Source organism: Harpia harpyja, chromosome 10, assembly GCF_026419915.1.
Source record: "Harpia harpyja isolate bHarHar1 chromosome 10, bHarHar1 primary haplotype, whole genome shotgun sequence".
NCBI classification, from domain to species: Eukaryota; Metazoa; Chordata; class Aves; order Accipitriformes; family Accipitridae; genus Harpia; species Harpia harpyja.
In genome coordinates, this window is record NC_068949.1 from 31627138 (window position 1) to 31638954 (window position 11817).

Consider the following 11817-nt stretch of genomic DNA (forward strand, 5'->3'; position numbering starts at 1 on the left):
GAAGTTGCTGAGCATTGTCTGGGGATGAGGGTCAGCCCCAGCTGACCTCTCACCACCACCTGGACCTTTTAGGGTTGGTAAGGGTGGCAGGGGCAGGGTGCTCCCGTGTGGAGCCCAGCTAACATGCCACTCCCAAGGCCTCTGACTGCCAGGGTCCTGCCTACTAAAAGTGCCATGGGTGGGAGGGAAAGCAGTGAAGGCTTGAATCCCCCCTGTCCTCACGCACTGATGGGTCTCAGCTGAGGAGGGACCCATCTGGGTGCTCCCATCACCCTCGCGCACACTCACCGAGCAGCCACTACCCCCTTGCCCGGCACAAGATGCTGGGACCCATTCCCTGTCCCCACTCCCAGGGATCCCAGAGCAGAGACGCTACCCACCTCCTCCAGTGCTCCCCGTCCTCCCGCCCTCACCTCCTGTACACTCCAGCAGCTAATTAGCGTTTCCTCCTGTCCTTGGGCAAAACCCCAGCATCTCCTCCACGCCTCACAGTGCCTTGCCTCTCCGCCCACCCTGCGGACCCGGAGCGGGGCTCACCCGCAGCCCTGCCCGGCCAGACCTGGGGCCCTGCATGGGCAGCAGGAGGGCAGGCTGAAGCAGCAGCCACTGCCCACAAGGCAGGGATGCTTTTGACCAGCCTGTCTTACCCAGGGATGGGGGATTCGGGTGCTGTGAGGCGGCTGGTGCCCCACATCTGCTCTGAACCCCATCCCCTACCTTAGCAGAGACACAGCTGGAGGCTATGGGGCCGGTTATGGGGAGAACTAGTCTGTGAGCACTGGGGAAGGGGGTGCCAGGGCTGAGATGGGGCTGCCCAAGGCTCCCTCCCTCTCCAGGGCACTGCACTGCCTGCTCGGGCAGCACAGGCAGGAGCCCTCCCACGTGGCTGCAAGCCGAACCCAGCACAAATTGGAGCTGCGTTAGCTCCTGGCCTCGCAGTGGGGTAATTAGTGCATGAGCAAAGAGCAAGCAGAGCCTGGCGCGTTCGGCACTGCATATTTACAGGCCCGAGCTTGCGAGGCTTTAATTAATTAACACGAGTCATCGGCAGCTGGAAACAGATCTATTTTCAGAGCCTTCGCCTGCTCTGCTGCCCCCATGAGATTAACTGAAGGAATTTAGGGCCCCACAAGGTTGAAGGCCAGGGCCTTGCTCTTATTTGCACGGCTTTCCCAAGAGCCAGAGAGGGATGGATGCAGGCAGCAGCAGGCAAGAGCCAACCCTCTCCCGCGCCTGCATCCCTCTGCCCGCAGAGAAGTGCTGCCGAGCAGGGAGGTCTTGCTTGTGCTCCAACCTCAGCCCAGAGCCAGCAAGGTGCTGGAAGGGGAATTTCCCATCGGAGCAGCCCTGCAGCCCCTGTCCTAGCCTAGGGGACAGCCCAGAGCAGGGGGCCCTCTGGGTCATGCCATTGGGCCTTAGGAAACCACCCTCCCCATGGCCACGCAAGGAGATTTTATCTCTAATGCTCTCTTCCCGTTAATCCAAATGGCCTTTAGGAAAAGGAGATGCTTTAGTGCCCTGATCAACAGCCCACAGTCTGCTTACAGTTTAATTCCTTCTTGTTGTCACTTAAACACCGTGGCCCACGGAGAGAGGACTGGGCAGAGCAGGCTTGTCCCACATCACAGCCCCCTCTGTGCCAGGGTCAGCTGCCCTTTGCCTGTGCCGGCAGCTGCCCGTCACAGCACAATCCCACCGCTCTGGCACATGGCAAAGCCAGGTGGATGCCCACGATGCCCACGCTCGGCCAGCGTGTTTGTGTTCACCCATCTCTGCCAGATAACCCTACCCACAGCAGGTAGAAATGCCCACAGCCAACCCCTTTCACCCCTCTGATGCCCAAGGAGCCACGGCGAAGCCACAGCAGCTCTCGTGTTTCACTTGGAAATGCACCCTGTCCCAGCCAGCATCCCAGATGATGCGAGGAATTATAACAGGGCCACAGAGCCGTGAAATATTGATGGGATTAGCGCGGATCAGCTCTCCCAGCACACATGCTGCGCTTGCCCCGAGCCTGGGAGCCAGCGACCTGTGTGCACTCAGGTTGCAGCTCAGCACCCGGGGCGGCAGCGCTGCCAGGTGCTCCCTGCCGGACCCCCAGCCAGAAATAATTCTCCAGCCACCGCCAGCCTGCAGCCTTCCTGGAGGGACATGGGGGACCCTGTCGCAGCACAAGAAGACGTGCATTAAGTTGCTTAGTGCACAACACCACTGTGCCTCAGGCTCTGCTGGGGATGAAGCATTATCTGGCTTGGTTGTAGCTCAACACCCACTGTCACTCTGGGCCCCAAGGGACCCCCACCCTGCCTGCAGCCTCAAAACATGCCAGCCCCCAGGCTCCATCCCCCTCACCCCTCTCAAGTTCATCCTGAATGGCCAGGATCATAGGGGATGCCCCCTGCACAGGGGCGTCCCAGGTGACTGGCAGGAGACCCCCACCCTCCCCGCCGCTGCGCGTCCCCACTCCCACCACTGGGAACCAGGTTTGGCCGGGAAGAGGGTTTCATTATGGATCATAGTGGCGTAAATACAAACAACTTGGCAGGATTGAATAACAGCCAGAATTAAATTGGAAATACGCTGGCAGGGGTGCACACCAAGGCAGCAGCATGTCGCAAAGCCCCCATTTTTGGGGGTAGCAGTGCTGACAGGGTGTTGGTATCTATCAAACCCATGGGGCTGACCAGGATCTGCAGCCTTTGGTAGGAAACTGCTTCCCAGGGCAGCTCTGGTTCCTCCTCAGCAGCGCCTGCAGCCTGCCTTTCCCTTGCCCCGAGCAAGAAAAGCAAGATAAAAGCCCAGTGTCTGGGATTTGGTTTGCCAGCCTCTGTCGTCCAAGGGGCAGCAGAGAGCTGACCTTTTCAAGCTGTGCTCCAGACAGGTTTGAAAGCCAGCTGGGAGTTACAAAATCACAGCACTCCAGCAGCTGGGGATTTATGAAACCCGCAAAAGAGTTGTGAAACTCATGCTAAAGCCATGCCAGCCCGCACCGTGCCGAGAGGCGTTATAACATCAAAACCACGGGTGGAAAACCAAGTACCTTTCCCTTTTGACATGAGAAAGCAACAACGAGCAAACCAGCCTTTCTCCGGGCCCCTCCATCCCTCAACTACACTGCGAGTCCGGCATCGCTGCTTTGCCTGCCTCCATGGAAGAAAAGCCCAGCGGGGAGCACACCAGCCCCACACCACGGGGTTGGTCTCACTGCTCCAGCATCTGCCATCTTGGCTGTCCCCTCTGCCCACCGCAGGACCAGCCTGACCAGGATCCCTGCCGGCAGCACCACGTGAAGCAGAGAAGCAGAAAAGACGTGCCGGCAATGCCTGGAGCCCAGCAGCGGCACTTGGGGCTTCCCAGCAGCTGAGTGCACACTCACCAGGCTTGGCTTTGTTTCTTGAGAGCGTCATGAACTCGTCAAGCCAAGCGTGATGCTCCGCAGATTAGCCCCAGGGAAAAAAAAAATATTCCAGCGGGCACAGGGCATGAAAGGCACGGGAGCCTCTTCCCTTCGAGTCATTGAGCAAACTTTCCAAACCACTGTTTCTTCAGGCTGAGCGCCAGCAAGGAAAATTACAATCACAGAAGAATTTGTCTGAGAAAGTTATAACGAGCTAGAAAAAGGCAGGGACAGGCCAGAAGGCAGCCGAACAGCCAGCCCGTGCTGCAGCCGCTCCAGCCCAGTGCTCGGTTTTGGGTAGAGACGGGACTTTTCCCCCCAGGTCAGTAGAGCAGTGGAGTTGCTGCCCCGACTTCCCGCAGGATCAGATGCTGGATTTCTCCCCTATAAGTGTTTGGCAGTGGAAATTGGGATGTTTTGCCCAAGGCCATTTGTTGATGAAGGCTGCCAGGTGCCGGCAGCCCCAGCCGCAGAGCTGAGCATGGTGCCAGGGCGGATTTTCTCAGGGGAGAAGCAGCTGAGTCACAGCAGCCTCCAATCTGTTCCCACAAGCCCGGCTGCGAGAGACGCGCGGGAGTTCACAGAGGACAGGCGCTTGCACGGGGAGCCAGCGGGGTTTGGTTTGCTCGTCTGCAAACCTCTCTGAGCTGGTGGAAATCATCTCCCTGGCTTGGGATCTGTCGGCAGCGCACCTGCGGGGAAGGGCTGGCGAGACTGCGGGAGGGCAGGCTCCCGACCTGCCTTTCAACCGGGCAGGGCTGCTTCGGGATGCTCCTGCAGCATGGGGGGCAAACACCAGCAGCTGATGGGAATCCTGTGGGAGAGGCAAGAGTGGCATTTCAGGGCTCAACGTGGGGTCTCATTCCGGCTCCGGGGCAGGAGCAGGACCAAGGTGGCTGCAGGCAGGGAAGGGGCAGAGCCCACAGCTCCAGCCCCAGGACACCAGCAACCCCTCTGCCCATCATCCCAACTGCTCCCAGTAAAAGCAGGTGGGCTCCAGCCTGGCCAGGGACCACAGGGGTCTCTGTTTCTGTGGCTGAGGCACAGCCCCCTGTGTGGCAGGTTGGGTCCCTGCCACACACTGCTAAGAGCAGCAACACACGACCCTGGGGTTGCACAGGGGCTGGAGCAACACCAGTGGCTTTTAGGAGCTGCCCTTTTGGGTGAGCTAACCCACACACCCCTAGAGGTAAAGCCAGGAGGGTGTAATGGTCCCTGGCATCCACCTTCTGGGCCAAGCTGCCAGCCAGGATCCATGTCCCCATGGCTTCACCTTTTGGCCATCTGGCCCCTGTGCCCAAGCAACCTCTCCCCAGCCCTGCCTGCTCCAGCCCAAAGCTCAGTTGACCCATGGGCAGCCTGCCTCTCCTTCCCATGCACCAAACCCCAACCCTGCCATCACTGTCACCGAAGAAGAAACAACCCGAGCAGCGCAGTAAATAACCCCCCGCACACAGGCAGAGCACTGGCAAGCAGAGCCAGGCGCATCCATCACTCTCACAGTTTTTCTTCAGCTCTGACACTTTGATAGGGGCGAGGGGGTGGGGGAAGGAGAGTAGCTTCCAAAATTTATGAGCTTGGATTTAAAAATACATCTCCTAGAAGCGCTGCAAAACCCAGAGATGGCGAAGGCAAGCAGCTTAAAAGCTGCCTTTGGGAATGCATGCGAAAGCTGTGCCTGCCTCGGAAAGAGGGACTGGGGAGACCTGCGTTGCTGATGTCGCAAACCGTGTCCCCATTGGGATCGTTTTGCAAGTCACAGCTCTTCGTGCCGTGCATTACAAGTGAAATGAAAGGTAAGGGTAACAAATGATGGGTTAAAATCGCTCCAGCCCTATGATAATGTCAACCTTAGCACAGATAGGATTTGGACTGTCACCTTCAATCTGCCAAAGTTTCTCGTCTGCATCCCTGACCTCCTGCTGCTCCACACATAGCCAGCCTCCCAGCCCCATTTGGAAACAGATCCCCCTATGCAAAGAAAAGAGCTTGTAGCTCTAAATTTAGCTGAAAACATCTCTACCACAGGGAATCACATATCAAATAATAAAGCCACACGAATGTCAGGAAGAACAACCACGATATCCGAGTCCTTGGTCTTCACAGATGGACTGTCCCCTAGCAGGGTGCCGCAGAATGAACAGCTGAAAAATGTTACCCAGTCATTAAAAACATCTAAAAGTAATTTAGCCTGAGTGACAATGATGCTCAAAGCAAGTTATTTGTCTGCTGAGATAAAATGAGCTATTTCAAGCTTGCCTTTTGTTGTAGTTTTCTTTTAAAGTCGGAAAGGACTGAAAAACGCTGAGCCGACAGCCTTGCCGGCAGAGCCCTGGCGCTGCAGCAGAGCTGCCCTGATCCCCCCTGCCGTCGCACTCCCACCTCTCCTGGAAGGATGCTTGAATGGACCGGGATGATGGTCCCTGGGGCCACCACCACATCTCTGCTGAGTTACAGTGCTATTTAGGATGATGGTTTTGCCATGGAAACATCTCCCTCCTAACAACAGATCTATCAGCACATGTCCCAAAAGCAGCCCGGCATTCATTACATGGTAATTTTTGCTTCCCTGTGACAGAGGCCAGAGTCTTACCCTTCCCATGCTTTTCTCTCTTTTTTTTTTTTTTTTTTAAAAACCCAAACTTCTGGGTTAACCCATTGAAAGCATGGCATGACCCCAAGGTTCCTCTAAAATCTTCTTGTAAACAGATTTTTGGTGGGCTCTTTAGATACACAGAGCATTTCAAATGCCCAGTGTTAAATATTTCAGGTGAAACATAACTCTTCTAAGTGTAGCCAACCTTGCTCTGAAGCTCCAAGTCAGTGAAATTTCTCTGCAGCCTTCGGGAATTGATTTGCTTCTTGCTGGCACCTTCTTCTCCCTGTACTGTTCAACTGAATTAATGTATTCCAAAACTTGATTTTTTTTTTTTTCCCTCCCCCTACGTAATCAGATTTTGGGAAGCTGTGGTGAGATGCCTTACAAGCACTTTTTGTCCTCAGGTGTTTTCTGAGCAGGCTGCATCCATCACATCCTGGTGCTTTAGCACATCTCTGTACAAACGGTATGTTTGAGAGTCAGCTGAATTCCTTTGATTCATGTTCCTGCATATCCATATAGCTAATTCACCTTTATTAAAAAAAAAAAAAAAAAAAAGGAAAGAAAAGAAAGAAGAAGAGGGAGCTATTAAGAAAGACAGCATCAAGGCCAGCAGAGCGAGGGCCGGAGGGCTGGGTTAATGAGCTGCGCGGTCGCTGCCGTCCGAGTGCCCAGGCTGGCTGGAGCCAGGAGCTGCTGTCCCAGCAGGGCTGACTCAGTCCTTCATTGGACAGAAACAGGCTGCAGCGTCCTGCACCCCTGTTTTGAGTAGTCCCTACTCTTTAGGGTTTGTGGTTAACCCTGCTCACTCCAGCCTCCTCCACCGGTATTTTCCCAGGGGGGTTCCTGCATGTGTTGGGCTTGGGCCAACCTCCCTACCCAGCCCCAGCTGCATCCCTGCACTTCGGGGAGAAGGTGAAACAGGAGTAAGGATAAATCGATCTGCTCTCGCATCTCACACGAAGGCCGCCCTGTTCGCCTCCCGCGGCCGGACAAGCACACTGCCTCCCCCTCTGCCTGCGCCAGCAATGTCACCGAGCTGCTCCCTTGCAAGGACACTTCCAAGGCGAGGGAGTGGAGATTTGCAAGACACCCGTCATGATCGTTTATTCTTGTCATTTCTGACCCTCGGGGTAAGAACAACATCAGAGCACTGCAGGCACAAAACAACAAGCTTTGTAGGTCGTATCAGCATGTAAAGTACCATTAGGAACCACAGCACGAAGCATGAATAATACTCCCTTTATTCCACCGTATACCTCAACCCCCTTTCAATAAATGCAAATGGTTATTTATGGATAGGGTTTGTATGAGGTGCCTGCTCAGGAACACGGGGCTAAAACGGAGCTGAAGCAGTACGTTTGCTCTCTCCTCTATATACAAGTCAGAGCAACCGCAGTGCTGATAGGCTTAGTAATAGTCCAAGGGATCCCAGGCAAAAGAAGAGCAGGGACATCGCTGTAAATCTGTCTCGCACAGATTTATGTTCTATCCATTAAACCAGAGCTGCAAAACACATGTCCTTCCATGCCACCCTCCTCTCTGTGAAGGACAGCAGGGCAGGAAAAACTTTGAAGGGCTCCAAGCCTGGAAAGGGACCTTCAAGAACCGATCGCATCATTTCTGAAAAGCCGCGAACAGTCAACCTCGACGGCTTTCCTTAAATCCTTTCAGCAAATAATGACCTCGATTGCCAAAAATGATCTGATAATGCAAAGGCAGTGAGAGATGTGCAGTGAGTCATCATCTCCCAAGCACGATGAACTCCCTCTTGTCTTTGCAATGACAGAAGCCACGCTCCCAGCTGGAGCGGGGTGAGGTTGCCCCCAAGAGGCAAATCTGACACAGCAACTAGAGGGAAAATGCTGAATTCTGTTATGAAAGTACCACAGAGGAAGGATTTTTTAAAAAATCTCCTCAGATGCTCTTATTTTTACTTCTCCCTAGCTGAAAACATCTATGGATGGGGTGGAAGGGGAGAGGAAGGAGGTCACCTTTGGTGTGTGGTTGGTTGGGTGTTATTGTGTTCTGCTGGAGCTCCTGAACCACACGACTTGTTTTCCTAGTCTTGCTTGCAGTGTCATTAGAAAGATCAAAAAAAGTCACTGGGTTTTCTTCAGCCACATGAGACATTTGATCCCATATATACCTCGCTAGGCTCCTACAGAGCAATGGCTGGCAGCACCTTCAACAGCAACCTCTGTCTCAGGACTGAAAGGAGACGCGCTATCGTGGACACGACAGACAGCTTGGAAACTGTGAGATGACATGACATGAAATCCCACAGCCATTCACGTAAAGCACATAGGCAGCCCACCACGCTGGTCCAAAATCCTAGCATCTTGCAGGGGGTAGAGGAGCAGGACGGATGCCTGGGGTCTCTCCCCAGCACACACTCCACCCTCCAGGGATCAGCAGCCTGAAGCTTTCTCAGCCAGGGATGGCTGCTTTGATTTCATAGACCCTGATGGATTTTTCTGCTGCAAAATGCTCTTTGAACCTCTAAGCTTTTAGCATCCACAACATCCTGAGGCAAGCAGATCCCCAGCTCCTGTCTCCTTTTGTTGGCTTTGAGCCTTCCTGCTAATAAAAGAACTACGGAGTCTGAAACCAAATTACAGAGCACCATTGAATAACTTCTCTCTATTTACCCTTTTTTAGGCCATTTGATTGTCGAGCTCTCCATCTTGCTTTCCAACATTACAACTATTTCCGAGCTGGAGAGATGCAGCCGACTTAAGGCCACTGCAATTTATTCCTGTCCTATACACATACATGCAGATTCCCTCCCAAAGGGCTAAACCTGTGATATAACCTAGAATTTAACCATTCCTGGAACTGCTTTTCAGGAGGACACAGTTTAAATACCCCAGCTGAGATGCACCCAGGGTACTCACTGCTCCTGCGCCGGGCTCCTCATGGGTCCCCCTGCCCTGCTCAGCCACAGAACATCCCCGCATCCCCAGCACCGAGCCCCTGCCGCAGCACCCCAGCTTACTGTCAGCTCCAAACTGGAAGCGTCATCTCCAAAATGACTGTCGCGCTGGCTCCTGCCAGACTCTTAATTATGAGGAAGGCTGACACAGTTTCTCAGCAAACAGCGTTCGTGTACTGCAGGGAAAAACAGAATGAGGGCAAGAGGAAAAATGGGCTAATAAGAGAAAATCAACGGAGGGAAAAACACGTTGTGCTGTGCAAGCCTTACCATAACAATGCTGGAGCCCAAAATAACGAAAAAAAAAAATAGGTTAGTACACAGGGGAGGTAGGCAGCGCTCCACAAACTTGGAGAGCTGACATGCAGAGCAGCATTTCGGCATCCTCATCTGCCAGGCCTCTCCCCACGGCTTGGGTTAGGGCAAAGGGCACAGGTTCAGTTTCCAGCACGCAGATCAATGTGTCTGAGAGCCTGAATGATGCCGTCTGAAGAGCCCACGGCCACCCTGCATGATTTACACTGCCTTTATAAAAGCCCGCAGCGTGAATAAAGCATGAAACTTAATACCTAGCCATCCTCTCCCCACCACCAAGCCTGGCAGCTTTAAGCTATTATTTTTACTCCAGCCGCAGCCTGGTGGTGAGCCTGGAAAGGAAATGGACCCCCCTGCTCCTGCCTGCGCTCCGAGAGCCAGAACTCTCATCTCCAAGCAGGCTTTGAGAGAAGAGAGCCTGAGACCCAGAACCAAAGCCATGGAGCCTGCAAACCGAGCCCCAGCTCACAGCACTCACTGCTCGGGTGAAGGATGCTCACTCCGTAGCACAAAAGCAGCAAAAATCTATTTACCCTTCCTGCTTTCCTCTGCGAAAGGGAAGGAGCATCACTCGCCGGGCTTCAGGCAGCTGCAGCGGTGAATGCAAACCCAAAGGGAAGCACTGGGAGAAGGGTGTGTGAGAACGGCCCCGTATCCTGTGGCCAGGAGCCCTCCCCTACACACCATACAGGCCAAACCTGCCTTGAAAAGCTTTAGGTCTCCCCCCAGGCTGATGGCAAAGACGCTTTGATGACAATGAAGGGAACAATTCCAGTTGAGTTTCCATCCCCCCCCATGACCTCCCTATAGGGAACTGGGAGGCGGCAGGGAAGCTGGAGATGAAACATTAGCAGCAGCTCACCACACAGAGACAGGGGAGGCATTCAAAAAAGTACAACATATCCGAATGCCACTTAAAAGTCATCTGAAAACACATCTTAACCAGCAGCCTGCAAGCATGGTGACCAGCTTTCAGCATCCAGACCAAAATATCAAGATGGGAATATGTGAATGTTTTTCTTCTCTCACCACCCAGCCCTACTTTTGATACCAGATAAAATATTCCCTTTCAAATTTCTTACTACAAAGGCGAGGAAGTGCTGGCTGAAAAAAGCAGCAGTCAGGCAACACTAAAAGCACCTCTGCAAGGAGAAGCCCTTCGAGGAATTTACTTTCTCTAGGATCCTCCCCATCAGCAGCCCACACCATTCCCCAGCACTGAAAGCCCTTTTCAACACTAGATAAGAAGGGGCCCCACCAGTAAAGCTGGCAAAACATCCACAAGGCAAAACATCTTGGTATTTCACAGCCTGGGGGAAAGACGGGAAAATGGCAATTTGAACATCATTAAGAGCGTTCTGATAACTTAAACCACAAAGAATGAGCTAAATCCACTAATGATTGTCTGACCTCTCTGGGCAGCTCCTTTGGAGCTCCAAGGCAGGATCCCACAGCAGCTGCCTAGGCTCCTACAAGCTCATCAAGCCTCTTCTCGGACCCACACCAGCCAGTCCCGAGAGCCTTTTCTCTTTTTCAGGATACAGAAACAAGCACCAAGATGTCAGTGCCAACAGCTGCCCCTGTGGCACAGTAGGTTGTTTCCCACTGGGGGAACCTTGGGCAAGAAAAAGTTTCTCAAGAGCTCAAAAGCCCAAGGAATGAGCCCCCAGAAGAATTAGGAGGGTCATCTCCAGCAGCACCCTTTCTGACTTGCCCCTTTCAGTGGAATAGAAAGTCACACAAACTCCAGAAGCCAGTGGAAGGAAAACCAAACAAAACAACCAACCAACAAAACAAACCACAAACCCCAGCCAGGGATACTATGCTATACATACAGTTCTCCTGGGAAAGAAGAAAAAACAAACATGCAAGACCAGTATTAATACTGTGGCTTGAAGTATTCCTGCTAGCAACAGGGTCAGCAGAAGAATCCTCTTTGTAACCCAACTACCCAGAAGTACTTGCTTGAATCTCCCAAGAGACAGCGTAGTCTCCCTCGCAGTCCACTTGCCTAGTGTCCACCCCTGGGCTAGGCCATCGCTGAGACCCAGAGCTGGCTGCTAGAGGATGCTAAGCACAGGCACCTTTGATGGACACAGACCTGGCTTGTCTCTGCTCAGAAAATTAGCACCGCAGTATCCATCCCGCGTTATTAAAAAAAGGTCTTCTTCCACACTGAAATGCCATGTGATAGGACTTCAGAGGTAGCAATCTCACCAGCTGGTCTGCCAGCAATAATGGCGCACTTCACATGTTTGTTCCAGTCATCTGCTTTTCCCAAAGATATTATCAACTCAAGTATCAGCTTTGGGGACTTCAGAGATTTCCTGCAGCCACTGCATCAATGAAGCACACATGTCCGACTGACCTTCAGCCAGACCTACCTGCAAGTCATTAATCACTTCTGAAATCCCCATCCATTACCAAGTTCCACAACAGAACGGTGAAAATATGAGATGTGCAAATAGTTTCGCTGGCAGGTTTCTTAAAAAAAGCTTCTAGCTTTAAGTTGAAGCCATACAGAGGCTTGTCAGAAAATTTAAAAAACAAAGGCAAAGAGCCACAAATGTG

The 11817-nt window shown here is 53.0% G+C and overlaps 1 protein-coding gene across 3 annotated transcripts in view; it reads right to left on the reverse strand.

The window, feature by feature from the left end:
* Positions 1-9117, reverse strand: part of SEMA4G (semaphorin 4G) — a 29708-nt gene extending 20591 nt beyond the window's left edge. For 2 of the 3 annotated variants that reach the window (XM_052800208.1, XM_052800207.1), the window contains exon 1: positions 8995-9116. The gene's annotated coding sequence lies outside the window, so the exon portion shown is untranslated. Of the gene's footprint in view, positions 1-8994 lie in introns of all 3 variants that reach the window. The other variant, XM_052800212.1, reaches the window with a different exon arrangement.
* Between the last annotated feature and the right edge of the window lie 2700 nt (positions 9118-11817).